This window comes from Arachis stenosperma, chromosome 9 (assembly GCF_014773155.1).
Source record: "Arachis stenosperma cultivar V10309 chromosome 9, arast.V10309.gnm1.PFL2, whole genome shotgun sequence".
NCBI lineage: Eukaryota > Viridiplantae > Streptophyta > Magnoliopsida > Fabales > Fabaceae > Arachis > Arachis stenosperma.
Genome location: NC_080385.1, coordinates 37,195,128 through 37,217,529, shown reverse-complemented (window position 1 = coordinate 37,217,529; position 22,402 = coordinate 37,195,128). Strand labels below are relative to the sequence as shown.

The 22,402-nt window shown below is 38.1% G+C and overlaps 1 non-coding gene and 1 pseudogene across 1 annotated transcript; one reads left to right on the top strand and one right to left on the bottom strand.

Moving 5' to 3' along the window:
- Positions 1-8,502: 8,502 nt before the first annotated feature.
- On the top strand, positions 8,503-8,610 carry LOC130953525 (small nucleolar RNA R71). Its single transcript, XR_009075695.1, has one exon. It is a non-coding gene; the product is annotated as a small nucleolar RNA R71 (small nucleolar RNA).
- A 9,645-nt stretch (positions 8,611-18,255) lies between these two features.
- LOC130949403 (pentatricopeptide repeat-containing protein At3g09040, mitochondrial-like) lies at positions 18,256-21,272 on the bottom strand (annotated as a pseudogene).
- Between the last annotated feature and the right edge of the window lie 1,130 nt (positions 21,273-22,402).

Sequence of the window (22,402 nt, the reverse complement as noted above, 5' to 3'; positions counted from 1 at the left end):
AACAAGAATGCCTTTGTCTTTGTTCCTGCTCATATGAAAGAGAAGAGAACAAGAAAATATGGAATCTTCTATGTCACAGTATAGAGATTCCTTGAGGTGTCAGAGGAAAAGAAAAGTATAAGACAGAAGTAGAAAATTCGAACTTATCAAAGAAGATGGAGTTCGAATTTTGCATTAAGGAATAGTGTTAGTCCATAAATAGAAGGATGTTAGAAGGAAGGAAGTAATTTTCGAAAATTAAGTAAAAGATTTTGAAAACATTTTGAAAAACACTAATTGATTTTCGAAAATAAGAGTGGGAAAGAAATCAAGTGATTTTTTGAAAAGATTTTGAAATTAGGATTTAAAAAGATTTGATTGAAAACTATTTTGAAAAGATGTGATTAAAAAGATTTGATTGAAAAGTTATGGTTTTAAAAAGATATGATTGAAAAGATATGATTTGAAAACAATTTTAAAAAGATTTGATTTTAAAAATAATGACTTGCCTAACAAGAAAAGATATGATTCAAACATTAAACCTTCCTCAACAGAAAAGGCAACATACTTGAAATGTTCAATCAAATCATTAATTGTTAGTAAGTATCTTTGAAAAAGGAAACAAATTAATTTTGAAAACATTTGATTGAAAAGATATGATTTGAAAAAGATTTGATTTTGAAAAACTTTGAAATCTTGAAAAAAATTGATTTGAAAAACAAAATCTTCCCCCTTTGCCATCCTGGCGTTAAACGCCCAGAATGGTGCACATTCTGGCGTTTAACGCCCAAACTACTACCCTTTTGGGCGTTAAACGCCCAGCCAGGCACCCTGGCTGGCGTTTAAACGCCAGTCTGTCTTCTTCACTGGGCATTTTTGAATGCCCAGCTTTTTCTGTGTGATTCCTCTGCAGTATGTTCTGAATCTTCAATTCTCTGTATTATTGACTTGAAAAGACACAAATTAAAAATATTTTTGGATTTTTAATAATAAGGAATAATCAAAATGCAACTAAAATCAAATAATAATGCATGCAAGACACCAAACTTAGCAGTTTGTATACCATTGACACTAACAAAATGAGAATGCATATAACAAAACACTCAAGTCAATAGAATTCAGAGATCAAAACAAGGAAATCATCAAGAACAACTTGAAGATCAATGAGGACACATGCATGAATGCAATAAGAACAGAAACATGCAATTGACACTAAACTTAAGATGAGACTCTAGACTCAAACAAGACATATTTTTGGATTTTATGATTTTGTAATTTTTTTGTGCTTTTTCGAAAATTAAGTGAAAAGGAAAATAAAGGTATCAAAATTCTTAATGAGAATTCCAGGAATCATGCAATGTTAGTCTAAAGCTTTAGTCTAAAGGAATTAGACATGGCCGGCTAAGCTTCAGCAGGACACTGAATTCAAGAGCTAAATTGATGAGAATCAATCAGCCTTGGTGATGATAAGAACATCACCTTGAAACACTAGAATCCATTCTTAAGAACTCTGAAGAAAAATACCTAATCTAAGCAACAAGATGAACCGTCAGTTGTCCATACACAAACAATCCCCGGCAACGGCGCCAAAAACTTGGTGCTCAATACCATGGCATAAACACAACTTCGCACAACTAACCAGCAAGTGCACTGGGTCGTCCAAGTAATAAACCTTACGCGAGTAAGGGTCGATCCCACGGAGATTGGTGGTATGAAGCAAGCTATGGTCACCTTGTAAATCTCAGTCACGCAGACTCAAATGGGTATAGTGATAAACGAATAAAGCATAAAGATAAAGATAGAGATACTTATGTATATCATTGGTGAGAGCTTCAGATAAGCGATTGAAGATGCCTTCCCTTCCGTCTCTCTGCTTTCCTACTGTCTTCATCCAATCCTTCTTACTCCTTTCCATGGCAAGCTCATGCAAGGGTTTCACCGTTGTCAGTGGCTACCTCCCATCCTCTCATTGGAAATGTTTAACGCACCCTGTCACGGCACGGCTATCCATCTGTCGGTTCTCAATCAGGCCGGAATAGAATCCAGTGATTCTTTTGCGTCTGTCACTAACGCCCCGCCTTCAGGAGTTTGAAGCACGTCACAGTCATTCAATCATTAAATCCTACTCAGAATACCACAGACAAGGTTAGACCTTCCGGATTCTCTTGAATGCCGCCATCAGTTCTCGCCTATACCACGAAGACTCTGATCTCACGGAATGGCTGGCTCGTTTGTCAGACGAGCACTCGGTTGTCAGGCGATCAACCATGCATCGTGTATCAGGAATCCAAGAGATAAACACTATAGCCTTTGATGCTTGTAGAACAAGAGTGGTTGTCAGTCACTTTGTTCATGAGTGAGAATGATGATGAGTGTCACGGATCATCACATTCATCAAGTTGAAGAACAAGTGATATCTTGGACAAAGAACAAGCGGAATTGAATAGAAGAACAATAGTAATTGCATTAATACTCGAGGTACAGCAGAGCTCCACACCTTAATCTATGGTGTGTAGAAACTCCACCGTTGAAAATACATAAGAACAAGGTCTAGGCATGGCCGAATGGCCAGCCTCCCAAATGATCTAAGAACTAGATGTCCAAAGATGATCAAAGGATCTAAAAATAATCCAAAGATGAAAAATACAATGGTAAAAGGTCCTATATATAGAGAACTAGTAGCCTACGGTGTACAAAGATGAGTAAATGACATAAAAATCCACTTCCGGGCCCACTTGGTGTGTGCTTGGGCTGAGCAATGAAGCATTTTCGTGTAGAGACTCTTCTTGGAGTTAAACACCAGCTTTTATGCCAGTTTGGGCGTTTAACTCCCATTTTGGTGCCAGTTCCGGCGTTTAACGCTGGAATTTCTGTAGGTGACTTTGAACGCCGGTTTGGGCCATCAAATCTTGGGCAAAGTATGGACTATCATATATTGCTGGAAAGCCCAGGATGTCTACTTTCCAACGACGTTGAGAGCGTGCCAATTGGGCTTCTGTAGCTCCTGAAAATCCACTTCGAGTGCAGGGAGGTCAGAATCCAACAGCATCTGCAGTCATTTTGAGTCTCTGAATCAGATTTTTGCTCAGATCCCTCAATTTCAGCCAGAAAATACCTGAAATCATAGAAAAACACACAAACTCATAGTAAAGTCCAGAAAAGTGAATTTTAACTAAAAACTAATAAAAATATACTAAGAACTCAACTAAAACTACTAAAAACATACTAAAAACAATGCCAAAAAGCGTATAAATTATCCGCTCATCAGCCCCAAAGAGGGAACCAGAAAAACCAAGATCTGATCTAAGAACTAGATGTCCAAAGATGAAAATACAATAGTAAAAGGTCCTACTTATAGAGAACTAGTAGCTTAAGAATTACAAAGATGAGTAAAAGAGATAAAAATCCACTTCCGGGCCCACTTGGTGTGTGCTTGGGCTGAGCAATGAAGCATTTTCGTGTAGAGACTTCTCTTGGAGTTAAACGCCAGCTTTTGTGCCAGTTTGGGCGTTTAACTCCCACTTTAGTGCCAGTTCCGGCGTTTAACGCTGGGTAATCTGAAGGTGACTTTGAACGCCGGTTTGGGCCATCAAATCTTGGGCAAAGTATGGACTATCATATATTGCTGGAAAGCCCAGGATGTCTACTTTCCAACGCCGTTGAGAGCGCGCCAATTGGGCTTCTGTAGCTCCAGAAATCCACTTTGAGTGCAGGGAGGTCAGAATCCAACAGCATCTGCAGTCCTTTTCAGTCTCTGAATCAGATTTTTGCTCAGGTCCCTCAATTTCAGCCAGAAAATACCTGAAATCACAGAAAAACACACAAACTCATAGTAAAGTCCAGAAGAGTGAATTTTAACTAAAAACTAATAAAAATATACTAAAAACTAACTAGATCATACTAAAAATATACTAAAAACAATGCCAAAAAGCGTACAAATTATCCACTCATCACAACACCAAACTTAAATTGTTGCTTGTCCTCAAGCAACTGAAAATCAAATAAGATAAAAAGAAGAGAATATGCAATAAATTCCAAAAACATCTATGAAGATCAATATTAATTAGATGAGCGGGGCTTTTAGCTTTTTGCCTTTGAATAGTTTTGGCATCTCACTTTATCCTTTGAAATTCAGAATGATTGGCTTCTTTAGGAACTCAGAATCCAGATAGTGTCATTGATTCTCCTAGTTAAGTATGATGATTCTTGAACACAGCTACTTATTGAGTCTTGGCCGTGGCCCAAAGCACTCTGTCTTCCAGTATTACCACCGGATACATACATGCCACAGACACATAATTGGGTGAATCTTTTCAGATTGTGACTCAGCTTTGCTAAAGTCCCCAATTAGAGGTGTCCAGGGTTCTTAAGCACACTCTTTTTGGCTTGGATCACAACTTTATTTCTTTCTTTTTCTTTCTTTTTCGTTTTTTTTGTATTCACTGCTTTTTCTTGCTTCAAGAACCATTTTTATGATTTTTCAGATCCTCAGTAACATGTCTCCTTTTTCATCATTCTTTCAAGAGCCAACATTCATGAACCACAAATTCAAAAGACATATGCACTGTTTAAGCATACATTCAGAAAACAAAAGTGTTGCCACTACATCAAAATAATTAATCTGTTATAAAATTCAAAATTCATGCAATTCTTCTCCTTTTCAATTAAGAACATTGTTAATTTAAGAGAGGTGATGGATTCATAGGATATTCATAACTTTAAGGCATAGACACTAAGACACTAATGATCATAAGACACAGACATAGACAAACATAAGCATGAAAATTTCGAAAAACAAGAAAATAAAGAACAAGGAGATTAAAGAACGGGTCCACCTTAGTGATGGCGGCTTGTTCTTCCTCTTGAAGGTCTTATGGAGTGCTTGAGCTCCTCAATATCTCTTCCTTGTCTTTGTTGCTCCTCTCTCATGATTCTTTGATCTTCTTTAATTTCATGGAAGAGGATGGAATGTTCTTGGTGCTCCACCCTTAGTTGTCCCATGTTGGAACTCAATTCTCCTAGGGAGGTGTTCAGTTGCTCCCAATAATCTTGTGGAGGAAAGTGCATCCCTTGAGGCATCTCAGGGATCTCATGATGAGAGGGGTCTCTTGTTTGCTCCATCCTCTTCTTAGTAATGGGCTTGTCCTCATCAATGGGGATGTCTCCCTCTATGTCAACTCCAACTGAATAACAGAGGTGACAAATGAGGTGAGGAAAGGCTAACCTTGCCAAGGTAGAGGACTTGTCCGCCACCTTATAAAGTTCTTGGGCTATAACCTCATGAACTTCCACTTCTTCTCCAATCATGATGCTATGAATCATGATGGCCCGGTCTAGAGTAACTTCGGACCGGTTGCTAGTGGGAATGATTGAGCGTTGGATAAACTCTAACCTTCCTCTAGCCACGGGCTTGAGGTCATGCCTTCTCAATTGAACCGGCTTCCCTCTTGAATCTTTCTTCCATTGGGCGCCCTCTTCACAAATGTCAGTGAGGACTTGGTCCAACCTTTGATCAAAGTTGACCCTTCTTGTGTAAGGATGTTCATCTCCTTGCATCATAGGCAAGTTGAATGCCAACCTTACATTTTCCGGACTAGAATCCAAGTATTTCCCCCGAACCATAGTAAGCCAATTCTTTGGGTTCGGGTTCACACTTTGATCATGGCTCTTGGTAATCCATGCATTGGCATAGAACTCTTGAACCATTAAGATTCTGACTTGTTGAATGGGGTTGGTGAGAACTTCCCAACCTCTTCTTCAAATCTCATGTCAGATCTCCGGATATTCACTCTTTTTGAGTGAAAAAGGGACTTCGGGGATCACCTTCTTCAAGGCCACAACTTCATAGAAGTGGTCTTGATGCACCCTTGAGATGAATCTCTCCATCTCCCATGACTCGGAGGTGGAAGCTTTTGCCTTCCCTTTCCTCTTTCTAGAGGTTTCTCCGGCCTTGGATGCCATAAATGGTTATGGAAAAACAAAAAGCAATGCTTTTACCACACCAAACTTAAAAGGTTTGCTCGTCCTCGAGCAAAAGAAGAAAGAAGAGAGTAGAAGAAGAAGAAATGAGGAAGAAGGGAATGGCTTTGTGTTCGGCCAAAGAGGGGGAGAAGTGGTGTTTAGGTTGTGTGAAAATGAAGGGGTGAAGAAGGGTTTATATAGGAGAGGGGGCTCATGGTTCGGTCATGTATGGGTGGTTTGGGAGGGAAAGTGGTTTGAATTTGAAGGGTGAGGTAGGTGGGGTTTTATGAAGGATGGATGTGAGTGGTGAAGAGAAAGATGGGATTTGATAGGTGAAGGGTTTTTGGGGAAGAGGTGTTGAGGTGATTGGTGAATGGGTGAAGAAGAGAGAGAGTGGTGGGGTTGGTGGGGATCCTGTGGGGTCCACAGATCCTGAGGTGTCAAGGAAAAGTCATCCCTGCACCAAATGGCATGAAAAAACACGTTTTGAGCCAATTCTGGCGTTAAACGCCGGGCTGGTGCCCATTTCTGGCGTTTAACGCCAGGTTCTTGCCCTTTCCTGGCGTTTAACGCCAGTCTGGTGCCCCTTTCTGGCGTTAAACGCCCAGAATGGTGCCAGACTGGGCGTTAAACGCCCACCTGCTAGCCTTACTGGCGTTTAAACGCCAGTAGGTTCTTCCTCCAGGGTGTGCTGTTTTTCTTCCTGTTTTTCATTCTGTTTTTGCTTTTTCAATTGATTTTGTGACTTCTTATGATCATCAACCTACAAAAAACATAAAATAACAAAAGAAAATAGATAAAATATAACATTGGGTTACCTCCCAACAAGAGCTTCTTTAATGTCAGTAGCTTGACAGAGGGCTCTCATGGAGCCTCACAGATACTCAGAGCAATGTTGGAACCTCCCAACACCAAACTTAGAGTTTGAATGTGGGGGTTCAACACCAAACTTAGAGTTTGGTTGTGGCTTCCCAACACCAAACTTAGAGTTTGACTGTGGGGGCTCTGCTTGACTCTGATTTGAGAGAAGCTCTTCATGCTTCCTCTCTATGGTGACAGAGGGGTATCCTTGAGCCTTAAACACAAAGGATTCTTCATTCACTTGAATGATCAGTTCACCTCCATCAACATCAATCACAGCCTTTGCTGTGGCTAGGAAGGGTCTGCCAAGGATGATAGATTCATCCATGCATTTCCCAGTCTCTAGGACTATAAAATCAGTAGGGATGTAATGGTCTTCAACTTTTACCAGAACATCCTCTACAAGTCCATAAGCTTGTTTTCTTGAGTTGTCTGCCATCTCTAGTGAGATTCTTGCAGCTTGTACCTAAAGATCCCTAGCTTCTCCATTACAGAGAGAGGCATGAGGTTTACACTTGACCCTAAGTCACACAGAGCCTTCTTGAAGGTCATGGTGCCTATGGTACAAGGTATGGAAAACTTCCCAGGATCTTGTTTCTTTTGAGGTAATTTCCGCCTAGACAAGTCATCCAGTTCTTTGGTGAACAAAGGAGGTTTGTTCTCCCAAGTCTCATTTCCAAATAACTTGTCATTTAGCTTCATGATTGCTCCAAGGTATTTAGCAACTTGCTCTTCAGTGACATACTCATCCTCTTCAGAGGAGGAATACTCATCAGAGCTCATGAAAGGCAGAAGTAAGTCCAATGGAATCTCTATGGTCTCATTTTGAGCCTCAGATTCCCATGGTTCCTCATTGGGGAACTCAGTGGAGGCTAGTGCACACCCATTGAGGTCTTCCTCAGTGGCGTTCACTTCTTCTTCTTCCTCTCCAAATTCGGCCATGTTGATAGCCTTGCACTCTCCTTTTGGATTTTCTTCTGTATTGCTTGGGAGAGTACTAGGAGGGAGTTCAGTAACTTTCTTGCTCAGCTGTCCCACTTGTGCCTCCAAATTCCTAATGGAGGATCTTGTTTCAGTCATGAAACTTTGAGTGGTTTTGATTAGATCAGAGACCATGGTTGCTAAGTCAGAGTGGTTCTGCTTAGAATTCTCTATCTGTTGCTGAGAAGATGATGGAAAAGGCTTGCCATTGCTAAACCTGTTTCTTCCACCATTATTGTTGTTGAAACCTTGTTGAGGTCTCTGTTGATTCTTCCATGAGAAATTTGGGTGATTTCTCCATGAAGAATTATAGGTGTTTCCATAGGGTTCTCCTAGGTAATTCACCTCTTCTATTGAAGGGTTCTCAGGATCATAAGCTTCTTCTTCAGATGAAGCATCCTTAGTACTGCTTGGTGCATTTTGCATTCCAGACAGACTTTGAGAAATCAAATTGACTTGTTGAGTCAATATCTTAATTTGAGCCAATATGGCATTCAGAGTATCAATCTCAAGAACTCCTTTCTTCTGATTAGTCCCATTGTTCACAGGATTCCTTTCAGAAGTGTACATGAATTGGTTATTTGCAACCATTTCAATTAGCTCTTGAGCTTCTGTAGGCGTCTTCTTCAGATGAAGAGATCCTCCAGCAGAGCTATCCAAAGACATCTTGGATAGTTCAGAGAGACCATCATAGAAAATACCTATGATGCTCCATTCAGAAAGCATGTCAGAAGGATATTTTCTGATCAATTGTTTGTATCTTTCCCAAGCTTCATAGAGGGATTCTCCATCCTTTTGTCTGAAGGTTTGGACTTCCACTCTAAGCTTACTCAATTTTTGAGGTGGAAAGAACTTTGCCAAGAAGGCATTGACTAGCTTTTCCCATGAGTCCAGGTTTTCTTTAGGTTGTGAGTCCAACCATGTCCTAGCTCTGTCTCTTACAGCAAAAGGGAATAGCATAAGTTTGTAGACCTCAGGGTCAACCCCATTAGTCTTAACAGTGTCACAGATTTGCAAGAATTCAGCTAAGAACTGATGAAGATCTTCCAATGGAAGTCCATGGAACTTGCAATTCTGTTGCATTAGAGAAACTAATTGAGGCTTAAGCTCAAAGTTGTTTGCTCCAATGGCAGGGATAGAGATGCTTCTCCCATAGAAGTCGGGAGTAGGTGCATTAAAGTCACCCAACACCTTCCTTGCATTGTTTGCATTGTTGTTGTTTTCGGCTGCCATGTCTTCTTCTTCTTTGAAGATTTCTGTTAGGTCTTCTACAGAGAGTTGTGCCTTAGCTTCTCTTAGCTTTCGCTTCAAGGTCCTTTCAGGTTCAGGGTCAGCTTCAACAAGAATGCCTTTGTCTTTGCTCCTGCTCATATGAAAGAGAAGAGAACAAGAAAATGTGGAATCCTCTATGTCACAGTATGGAGATTCCTTGAGGTGTCAGAGAAATAGAAAAATAGAAGGAAGAGGTAGAAGAATTCGAACTTAGTTAGATAGAGTTCGAATTTGCATTGAGGAGGAGTGGTACTCCATAAATAGAAGGATGTGAGAAGAGAGGAAGAAATTTTCGAAAATTAAATTAAAAAGATTTTAAAAACATTTTGAAAAATTTTAATTGATTTTCGAAAATCAAGAGTGGGAAAGAGATCAAGTAATTTTTGAAAAAGATTTTGAAATTAGAAATCAAAAAGATATGATTGAAAACTATTTTGAAAAAGATGTGATTAAAAAGATATGATAAAAAAATTATGCTTTTAAAAAGATATGATTGAAAAGATATGATTTGAAAACAATTTAAAAAGATTTGATTAATGACTTGCCTAACAAGAAAAGATATGATTCAAACATTAAACCTTTCTCAACAGAAAAGGCAACATACTTAAAATGTTGAATCAAATCATTAATTGATAGTAAGTATCTTTGAAAAAGGAAAGAAATTGATTTTGAAAAAGGTTTGATTGAAAAGATATGATTTGAAAAAGATTTGATTTTGAAAAACTTTGAAAACTTGAAAAAAAAATTGATTCGAAAACAAAATCTTCCCTCTTGTGCCATCCTGGCGTTAAACGCCCAGAATGGTGCACATTCTGGCGTTTAACGCCCAATGCACTACCCTTTTGGGCGTTAAACGCCCAACCAGGCACCCTGGCTGGCGTTTAAACGCCAGTCTGTCCTTCTTCACTGGGCGTTTTGAACGCCCAGCTTTTTCTGTGTAATTCTTCTGCTGCATGTACTGAATCTTCAGTTCCCTGTACTATTGACTTGAAAACAGAACCAAGATCATATAAACAATGCATGCAAGACACCAAACTTAAAATGAGACACTAGACTTAACAAGAAACATAAAATATTTTTGGTTTTTATGATTTTGTAATTTTTTTGTGCTTTTTCGAAAATTATATGAAAATAGAAAATAAAGGTTTCAGAATTCTTGATTTGAATTCCAGGAATCATTGCAATGCTAGTCTAAGACTCTGGTCCAGGAATTAGACATGGCTTCACAGCCAGCCAAGCTTTCAAAGAAAGCTTCGGTCCAAAACACTAGACATGGCCAATGGCCAGCCAAGCCTTAGCAGATCATTGCCCCAAGAGCAAGATTGATAGAAATCAACAAGCTCCTGTGATGATGAGTTGAAACCTCGGTCCAATAAGATTAGACATGGCTTCACAGCCAGCCAGACTTCAACAGATCATCATGAAACTCTAGAATTCATTCTTAAGAACTCTGAAAAAAAAATACCTAATCTAAGCAACAAGATGAACCGTCAGTTGTCCATACACAAAATAATCCCCGGCAACGGCGCCAAAAACTTGGTGTGCAAAATTGTGATCACCACAACTTTGCACAACTAACCAGCAAGTGCACTAGGTCGTCCAAGTAATAAACCTTACGTGAGTAAGGGTCGATCCCACGGAGATTGTTGGTATGAAGCAAGCTATGGTCATCTTGTAAATCTTAGTCAGGCAGACTCAAATGGGTATAGATGATATATGAATAAAACATAAAGATAAAGATAGAGATACTTATGTATATCATTGGTGAGAGCTTCAGATAAGTGTATGAAGATGCTTGTCCCTTCCGTCTCTCTGCTTTCCTACTGTCTTCATCCAATCCTTCTTACTCCTTTCCATGGCAAGCTTATGCAAGGGTTTCACCGTTGTCAGTGGCTACCTCCCATCCTCTCAGTGGAAATGTTCAACGCACCCTGTCACGGCACGGCTATCCATCTGTCGGTTCAAGATCAGGCCGGAATAGAATCCAGTGATTCTTTTGCGTCTGTCACTAACGCCCCGCCCTCAGGAGTTTGAAGCACGTCACAGTCATTCAATCATTGAATCCTACTCAGAATACCACAGACAAGGTTAGACCTTCCGGATTCTCTTGAATGCCGCCATCAGTTCTTGCCTATACCACGAAGACTCTGATCTCACGGAATGGCTGGCTCGTTTGTCAGGCGAGCACTCGGTTGTCAGGCGATCAACCATGCATCGTGTATCAGGAATCCAAGAGATATTCACCCAATCTAAGGTAGAACGGAGGTGGTTGTCAGTCACACGTTCATAGGTGAGAATGATGATGAGTGTCACGGATCATCACATTCATCAAGTTGAAGAACAAGTGATATCTTGGACAAAGAACAAGCGGAATTGAATAGAAGAACAATAGTAATTGCATTAATACTCGAGGTACAGCAGAGCTCCACACCTTAATCTATGGTGTGTAGAAACTCCACCGTTGAAAATACATAAGAACAAGAGTGATCATTGGCTTCGGCCCCAAAGAGGGAACCAGAAAAACCAAGATCTGATCTAAGAACTAGATGTCCAAAGATGAAAATACAATAGTAAAAGGTCCTACTTATAGAGAACTAGTAGCTTAAGAATTACAAAGATGAGTAAAAGACATAAAAATCCACTTCCGGGCCCACTTGGTGTGTGCTTGGGCTGAGCAATGAAGCATTTTTGTGTAGAGACTTCTCTTGGAGTTAAACGCCAGCTTTTGTGCCAGTTTGGGCGTTTAACTCCCACTTTAGTGCCAGTTCCGGCGTTTAACGCTGGGTAATCTGAAGGTGACTTTGAACGCCGGTTTGGGCCATCAAATCTTGGGCAAAGTATGGACTATCATATATTTCTGGAAAGCCCAGGATGTCTACTTTCCAACGCCGTTGAGAGCGCGCCAATTGGGCTTCTGTAGCTCCAGAAAATCCACTTTGAGTGCAGGGAGGTCAGAATCCAACAGCATCTGCAGTCCTTTTCAGTCTCTGAATCAGATTTTTGCTCAGGTCCCTCAATTTCAGCCAGAAAATACCTGAAATCACAGAAAAACACACAAACTCATAGTAAATTCCAGAAAAGTGAATTTTAACTAAAAACTAATAAAAATATACTAAAAACTAACTAGATCATACTAAAAACATACTAAAAACAATGCCAAAAAGCGTACAAATTATCCGCTCATCACCATGCTTCATCAATGGTCTTGTACTTTTTCATAGACCCATTGCTAGCACCTTCCAATGTGGTCTTATCTTGAGGCTTCATGCCCTGTGTGAAGTAGCCAATCAACATTAATTTCTCAATCATATGGTGGGGACATGCTTCCAGAAGATTGTTGAAGTGCTCCCAATATTTGTGGAGAGTCTCGGATTCGCCTTGAACAATCATAGAAATTTCCTTCCTCAATCTATCAGTAACTTCAGCTGGAAAGAATTTTTCCAAAAATTCCCTTCTAAGCGTATCCCAGTTAGCAACAGTCACTCTAGGTTGGGCGTAGTACCACTCTCTCGCTTTTCCCTCAAGAGATAATGAGAAGGCTTTTAACAGAATAGAAGTTTCATCTGCACCATCACGCTTGACAGTAGAACAGGCTGCCTGGAAATTCCTAAGGTGCTTGATAGGCTCTTGAGCAGGTAAGCCATGAAACTTAGGCATCAAGTTGAGTAGTGTAGTTTTTAGTTCAAAATCTACAGCCACCGCTGGGTGATGCGCTTGATATGGTTGCAGTGTAAAATCAGGGGCTCCAGCTTCCTAGATAGTAACTCTCCTAGGTGCTGCCATGTCACCTGCACGTAAATTAACTGAATCAGTAGAAAAGGAGCTTGTTTCTTCCTTAAGTGACGTTTCAGATTCGCCCTCGGAGAGGACTAACCGATGTCGAGCTTGCCTTATACGTGAAATAGTTCTTTCAATCTCAGGATCAAATACTTGCAAGCTTGGATCAGGTAGTGAATGCGTCATTCAATGAAAGAAACATGCAGCTCATAGTAGCAAAATAAAATAAAATGCAAATAAATAAATTCTAATCAATAAATTAGCACTCTATTGCAACTCTCCGGTAAGGGTGCCAAAAATTGACGTGGCAGAAATTGGCAGATTAAGAATTATTAAGAAAAATAGCATTGCAAGTACAGCTCTTAACCAGCAAAAATCCACTTGTCAATTTAGAAAAGAGTTGTCACAATTAGAATTAAAAAACTGGGAGTATGAATCCCAGGTCGTCTCCCAACGAGTTGCAGAAAGATGTGCTATTTTATTAATCAGAGGTTTTCCAAAATGGTTTTGAGTTTGATAAACAGGAAATTAAATCAGAGAATTTATGTAATTTAAATAAAATCTTGACCGGGAGAAAATTAATTGGAAGTTCTATCATTGTTGGAATTTTCTCAAGATCAATTAATAATTAGTAATTGTTTCTACTTAGTTAACCCTCAACGAATGAAAGAAAGTCAAGTTAAAAGTCAACTTCTATTCACAAGTCCTAATCCTCTCCCTTGGGAAGGGTTAGAGTTAGTAACTAACAAGCCAACCAACAACGAACCAATTACAATTGAACTCTTGAGTATTCCAACTCAAGGTTCTCCTTTTAATCAACTCCCAATCAAGTTGGAAAACTACTCCATTATCATAAATGTAGACTTCACAAAATTAAAAGGGGAAATAAAAAGAGACACGATAAACAATAATCAAAGAGATCAATTAAAAAATAAAAATAGTCTTGTATTAATGAACTCCAAAAATAATCCAATTGTAACTCTGGACAAATTAAGGATATGAAAGAGTAAGTGAAAGGTAAGTAAACAAACTAGAATGACCAGTTCCGGAGGTAGACTCTTCTCAATAACCAAAGCAAAATCTTCAAATTCTAAACTATGAATGTAAAGAAAAACCTAGAGGAAGAGGTAGAATTCTCTCTCTTGATCCCAAAAATTAAAACTAGAAATTATGCGGAATGTGAATTGTCTTTTGTCTCTGCATGTTCCCTGGCTCTAATCTACGTTTTTGGGCCGAAAGCTGGGTCGAAACGCGGCCCAGAATCCACACCAGCGATTCTCATAAATTTTTCAGATTGCGCACGTCACGCGACTGCGTCGTCTATGCATTCGCGTCATCCAGCATTTTTCGTGCCACGCTGCACGTCGACCATGCATTTGCGTCACTCGTGCAGCTTCCAATCCACGCATTTGCAACAGGCACGCGAGCGCGTCACTGCGATTTCCTCTATTTCGCGCGGTCGCGTGAGCAATGCGCTCGCATCACTTCTCGCTGGTCGTCTCCTCAATTTCTTGTGTTTCTTCTATTTTTGCAAGCTTCCTCTCCATTCTCTAAGCCATTCCTGCCCTATGAAGCCTGAAACACTTAACACACAGATCATGGCATCAAATGGTATAAAGGAAAATAAAAATATATAATTAAAAGATCTTTAGGAAGCAAGTTTTCAATCATAGAACAATTTTGGGAAGGACTTGGAATATCATGCTAATCATATGAATAAGTGGGTGAAAGACTTGATAAAACCACTCAATTAAACACAATATAAATAATAAAATAATGGTTTATATCACACCTCAAGTCCAAGGTTTCTTATTCTTAAGACCTTATTCACTCACCATTCAAGTCCAAGTGTTCTAAGTGCAAATGCTAGCTTAGCTGCATTGGATTATGGGTTGCTAGTGCATTGAGAGGCTATCAAACAAGGTTTGGATTCTAGTATATATGTGACGAATAAGGTCTTAAAAATAAGAAACCTTGGACTTGAGGTGCAATTGCAGGACGCATCGACAAACAAATAAAACTACCTTGTTAATGCTTCTATTGCATAGATGCATATTGCGTGCTGTGAAAATGAAAGAAAGGAATTGGATAAGGGCCCTATTTAGAGAAAACCGTTAGCGGCTAATCATATTTTAGTCCATATAAAATGTTGTATTACTAATTCACTATATGTTAATCTTATTATTTTAAAAGACTTAAATCATAACGCAAAAGACAAATTTTATAATCTTCCTTAAGGACTAAAGTAATAACATGGAAAGATAAACTTTGTAACTATTTTAAATCTATAGGTTAGATAATGACAACAATTTTAAGGACAGTAACACTTACATTTTAGTAGTATCTTTTTAAGGAGTATCAAAAAAGGATGGTACTAAAATAATTACAATAGAAGTAAAGTTAATCCCCTATTTTATAGGTACCAATGCAATTAGAACAATAATTTAGGCATTAAAAAACATATTGGAAATATGCATCTAATAGCTTCAAAGTTCCACCATACAATTTAAGCTTTAATTACAATTAATAACTTCAAACCAAAGGTCAAAGAACTAAAAGAAGGAAGCTACTTCAAACGCAAATAGACCAAAAACTATAAATAGCTTATAAAATTTATTCATATTTAGTCTTTCCAAGTCCCACTTAAAATAAAATCATAAAAATACTCCCAAAAAAATGGGCATAATGATTATTCCAATTTCCAAATGCAATTATTAGATAATGTAACCCTATTACAAGTACTCTATAAAATTTTTAATTTTGAGTCGTTACCGTGCCTAGGTATTATTATAATAGTTTTGTCCAATGATTCCACTTTCTCTTTGTCACAAACTCTGCCAGCAAAAATATAAGCATGTTATCACCCCTTATGTCATCACCATGAATTCGGCAAGCTCCCAATAAATTGGCCCAAATCATAGCATTTGGTTCGACATTTAGTTTGTCGATGAACTCTTCAGCTTCTTTGAGATTACCCCAACGACCAAGAAGATCCACAATGCAAGTATAGTGATCAGCCCTGGGTTCAATGCCATAGCAGTTCACCATGAGATAAAAAATTTGACGGCCCTCGGAAACACACCCAGCGGCTGCAAGCAGTGAACACTCCGAGGAATGTGACATCATCTGGTGTAACACATGAGTGAGCCATCTCATTGAAGACCTTCAGCGAGATTTCTGCATGACCATTTTATGCAAATCCAACTAACATTGTGTTCTAAGGAATCACATCCTTTTTAGTGCCCATTTCATAAAAAACTTGCACCGCACTTTTTACATCCCCACATTTAGCATACATAACTATGAGTGCACTGCTGGTTAACTCATCCAAGTCAAAACTAGTATGAAATATTAGAGAATGTATCTATTTCCCATCTTGCAATGCCGATAAGAGAGCACAAGCTCGAAGAACTGAAACAAATGTTGCTTGGTTAAGGAAGATACTATTGTCCCACATTTCTCAGTATGAATTTATGGCCTCGTAACAGCAATCATTTTGAGTATTCCCAAAAATTAAAGCAGTCCACATAACAATGCTTTTAAGGTTCGAAAACCCTGAGAAAAGTAAGTTGCCATCTGCAATCCTTTGTGAGTCCTTATACATGCCCAACAAAGAGGTACCTAAGAACTCACTACCACATAATAGACCCCTCTTAACTATAGCACAGTGGATCTGCAACCCTAGAATTACCTGAGAACCGTTACAAGCATCTATCAGGCTTGCAAATGTAGTTTCAGATGGCTTGAACCCCAATGCCAACATCTCACTAAGAAGATTAATAACTTCTTTTATATTTTTCAGAACATATCCTGAAGTCAGAGCATTAATGGATACCACACTCCATTCAGGCATACTAGAATAGATTTTTCGTCCATCTTCAATGGACCAGCATTTAGAATAAGGTCTTAAGAATAAGAAACCTTGGACTTGAGGTGCAACTGTAAGACACATCGACAAACAAAAAAACCTACCTTTTAATGCTTCTATTGAATAGATGCGTATTGCGTGCTGTGAAAATGAAAGAAAGGAATTGGGTAAGTGTCCTATTTAAAGAAAACAGTTAGCGGCTAATCACATTTTAGTCCATATAAAATGTTGTATTACTAATTCACTATATGTTAATCTTATTATTTTAAAAGACTTAAATCATAACGCAAAAGACAAATTTTATAATCTTCCTTAAGGACTAAAGTAATAACATGGAAAGATAAACTTTGTAACTATTTCAAATTAATAGGTTAGGTAATGACAACAATTTTAAGGACAGTGATACTTACATTTCAATAGTATCTTTTTAAGGAGTATCAAGAAAGGATGGTACTAAAATAACTACAATAGAAGTAAAGTTAATTCCTTGCTTTATAGGTGCCAATGCAATTAGAATAATAGTTTAGGATTTAAAAAATATGTTGAAAATGTGCATCTAATAGCTTCAAAGTTCCACTAGACAATTTAAGCTTTAATTACAATTAATAACTTCAAACCTAAAGGTCAAAGAACTGAAAGAAGGAAGCTACTTCAAATGCAATTAGACCAAAAACTTTAAAAAGCTTATAAAATTTATTCATATTCAGTCTTTCCAAGTCCCATTTAAAATAAACACACAAAAATACTCCAAAACAATGGGCATAATGATTATTCCAATTTCCAAATACAATTATTAGATAATGTAACCCTATTACAAGTACTCAATAAAATTTTTAATTTTGAGTTATTACCAAGCTAAGGTAATATTAATAATAGTTTTGTCCAGTGATTCCACTTCCTCTTTGTCACAAACTCTACCGGCATAAATATAAGCATGTGGGGGCCATGTTCACAAAATTTGGTGTGTCCCACACTCCCTCCTTATATTATTTTTTCCCCAACTTGGATGTACCTATTCTTAAGATTTAATATGAGACATTAGGGAAGAATAAAATAGAAGGAGAAATCCTTCAATTATAATATATATAAGATATGGCTCCTAATTATATTAAATCACCAATGCACATGTAGTGAGAAAACAAATAAATCAGTGCAACATCATAGAAACAAGGAGCTCTTGCTTCTTGCAGTGTGAGTCACAAATTAAAAGTCTAGAACTTATTTCACGTGGATTGTTAAAGTGTTAAAAGTCAAGAAAAATATAGTTAGGAATAAAATTAGAGGAGCTTAATCCAGGTAACGTGAGGGTTTACTTTTTATTTTTTAAGTTCTAACCAGAAACTTATATTCAAACACATGAAAATGCATAATAAATTGTCAACAAACAGTTCATAAGTAATGCAAATAATAATATATTGCTTTTCGTTTGCGAGAAAGCAGTAACAATGGAATATATGTATGATTTGTTCTTTGTTAGAATGCAAATATGAGTTGATTACTTGATTTCCTATTACAGTGAAAAATTAAATTTAACCAACAAGCAAAATTCCATCATCCTAGAATCTGTTGTCTCTCATGAGTAGTGTCAAATGCTTCAAAGAATGTGAAATTTCAGTATAATTAGGATGTAATATACCTGCAACAAATGAGTTTGTCTTTTTTCTTACAACAATCCAGCTACACCCAGGCATCTTTTGGATTTCTTTCTGTATCATAGTGATCCTCAAAGATCTCGCTTCATTCCAATGTCCTGATGCAGCATACATATTAGAAAGCAATACATATGGGGAAGAATTGTCATGTCCTAACTTTATAAGGTTCTTAGCTGCTCGCTCTCTAATTATGTCATCACCATGAATTCGACAAGCTCCTAATAAATTGGCCCAAATCATAGCATTCGGTTTGATATTTAGTTTGTGGATGAACTCTTCAGCTTCTTTGATATTACCTCAACGACCAAGAAGATCCACAATGCAAGCATAATGATCAGCCCTGGGTTTAATGCCATAACAGTTCACCATTAGATAAAAAATTTGACGGCCCTCGAAAACCCACCCTGCATGGCTGCAAGCAGTGAGCACTTCGAGGAATGTGACATCATCTGGTGTAACACATGGTGAGCCATCTCATTGAAGACCTTCAGAGCGCTTTCTGCATAACCAATTTTTGCAAATCCAACTATCATTAAGTTCTAAGAAATCACATCCTTTTTAGTACCTATTTCTTCAAAAACTTCCACAACACTTTTTACATCCCCACGTTTAGCATACATGTCTATGAGTGCACTGCTGGTTAAATCATCCAAGTCAAAACCAGTGTGGAATATTAGAGAATGTATCTCTTTCTTATCCTGCAATGCTGGTAAGAGAGGACAAGCTCGAAGAACTGAAACAAATGTTGGTTGGTCAAGGAAGAAACTGTTGTCCCACATTTCTCGGTATGAATTTATGGCCTCGTAACAGCAATCATTTTGAGTACACCCAGAAATTAAAGCAGTCCACATAAGAATTCTTTTAAAGTTCAAAAACTCAGAGAAAAGTAAGTTGGCATCTGCAATCCTTTGTGAGTTCATATACATGCCCATCAAAGAGGTACCTAAGAACCCGCCTCTTAACTATAGCACAGTGGATATGCAACCTTAGAATTACTGGAGAACCCTCACAAGCATCTATCAAGCTTGTAAATGTAATTTCAGAGGGCTTGAGCCCTAATGCCATTATCTCACTAAGAAGATTAATAGCTTCTTTTATATTTTTCAGAGCATATCCTGAAATCAGAGCATTCATGGATACCACACTCCATTCAGGCATGCTAGAATAGATTTTTCGTGCATCTTCAATGGACCAGCATTTAGAATACATGTGAATCAAAGAACTTCCAACAAAAAAGTTTGTTTCTAATCCCAACTTAACTGCCAGGCAATGGAACTGCAATCCTGCCTCTAATAGCTTAATATTTCCACAAGCACTAAGTTTGATTGCCAAAGCTACCTCGTCAGGTACTATGCCATGTAACCTTATTCTGTTAAACATTTTGAAAGCATCAATTTCCTCTTCTTCCTGTAGGTATCCAACAATAATGGCATTCCAAGAAATGTTATCTCGGGTTTTCATGCGCCCAAACTGTTTCCTAGCATCCTTCAAAGCCCCAGCCTTGGCATACATATCTACTAATGCTTTGTTCACAAAAAAATTGTTTGCAAAACTTCTCTTGATAACTACTGAATGCACCTGACGACCAATTTTTAAGATTTCAAAACAAGCACATGAACTCAAAATGCTAGTGAAAGTAAATTCGTCCGGTTCAATGGTACGTCGTGTCATATCAAGGAATAGCTCAATTACATGATTGAAATAACCATTCTGTGCATAAACTCCCAGCATGGCATTCCAAGTGACCATATTTTTCTCAAACATGACATCAAATACTTGCTTTGTAGCATCTAACATTTTGCACTTCCCATACAAACTGGTCAAAGAACTTCCCACATATATACTAGAATCAAAACCTTGTTTGATAGCCTTTCCATGGACTAGTAGCCCATAATCCAACGCAGCTAAGCTAGCAATCGCACTAAGAACACTTGCCAGCGTGGACCTTGAGGACTTTATACCACACTTCCTCATTTCGAGAAAGAACTAAATGGCCTCTTTATAATGGCTCTTCTTAGCATGACAAGAGATCATCGCATTCTGTGCCACAACTTTGCTAGTGTGCATGTCTCGGAACAATTTAGAGGCATCATCCAACTTACCCAAGTTCACAAGAGCATTGAGAACAGTCACAAAAACCACCTGGTCAGGAGAGCAGCCAGCTATCTGCATTTTGTCAAATACCTGGAGGGCGTCCTGCAGTAGTCCAGCTCGAACATATCCAGAAATCAAAGCCGTCCAAGAAACAGTGTCCAAGTGGACTACGGCGTCAAATATGGCGCTAGCATGGCAGAGAAAGCCAGATTTTGCATAAAGATCGATAAGAGCACCTTGGCAGAACGAATTGGACTCAAAACTTTCCTTGATCGCGCATGAGTGAAGCAGCGTGCGAATTCAACATTCTTAAGCTTTGAACAAACAGAGAGAACTATAGCGAGCGTGAATTGGTCAGACAACTGGCCAAAACGCATCATAGAAACGAAACAACGGAGTGCATTTTGAAATAACTGTTGCCTTGAGTACATGAAAATGATAGAATTATAAGCGGATAAATGTCTCTGACGGGAATGGAGCTGGTGGAAGAGCCTCTGAGCGATGGGGACTTTGCCGGCAGCGGCATAGAGATCGATGGTGCCACTTGTGAGGAAGCCATCAGAGGAAATGTCGTGTTTGATGGCATATGCATGAATAGCTTTGGCCATTATCTTGTCGCCATGGTTGGAAATATTGTCGAACACCTGATAGTTGTGATGGTGATGAGAATTAGTTTTAGTTTGTTGTAAGCAGAAGCAAATGCAGAGAAGGTCGTCGTAGACTTGTGAGATGGTAGGAGAAGAAGGGGAAGGGCAGTGCTGAATGGTGAGTGAATAAGGTATTAAGAATAAGAAAACTTGGACTTGAGGTATAACTGCAAGATGCATCGACAAACAAACAAAACCACCTTGTTAATGCTTCTATTGCATAGTTGCGTATTGCGTGCTGTGAAAATGAAAGAAAGGAATAAGGGTCCTATTTAAAGAAAACAGTTAGCGGCTAGTCACATTTTAGTCCATATAAAATGTTGTATCACTAATTTACTATATGTTAATCTTATTATTTTAAAAGACTTAAATCGTAACGCAAAAGACAAATTTTATAATCTTCCTTAAGGGCTAAAGTAATAACATGGAAAGATAAACTTTGTAACTATTTCAAATCAATATGTTAGGTAATGACAACAATTTTAAGGATGGTGACACTTACATTTTCGTAGTATCTTTTCAAGGAGTATCAAAAAAGGATGGTACTAAAACAATTACAATAGAATTAAAGTTAATCCCCTGTTTTATAGGTGCCAATGCAATTAGAACAATAATTTAGGCTTTAAAAAATATATTAACTAATAGCTTCAAAGTTCCACGAGACAATTTAAGCTTTAATTACAATTAATAACTTCAAACCTAAAGATAAAAGAACTGAATGAAGGAAGCTACTTCAAATGCAATTAGACCAAAAACTATAAAAGCTTATCAAATTTATTCATATTCAGTCTTTCCAAGTCCAACTTAAAATAAAAACACAAAAATACTCCAAAAAAATGGGCATAATGATTATTCCAATTTCCAAATGCAATTATTGGATATTGTAACCCTATTACAAGTACTCTATAAAATTTTTACTTTTTAGACATTACCATGTGTACGTAATATTAGTAATAGTTTTGTCCAGTGATTTCACTTCCTCTTTGTCACAAACTCTGCCGTCATAAATATAAGCATGTGGGGGCCTTGTTCACAAAATTTGGTGTGTCCCTGATAAACCACTATTTTATGGTTTATCTTGTGCTCAATTGAGTGGTTTTTATCAACTCTTTACCCACTTATTCATACTATTTGCATGGTTTTATATTTGCCTTCCTAATTATGTGCTTTGATTGAAAACATGCTTCTTTGGTCTTAAATTAGCTAAATCTTAATCCTCTCTTATTACCATTCGATGCCTTGATCTGTGTGTTAAGTGTTTCAGGCTTTATAGGGCATGAATGAGTGAGAGATTCGGAAGGAAGCTTGCA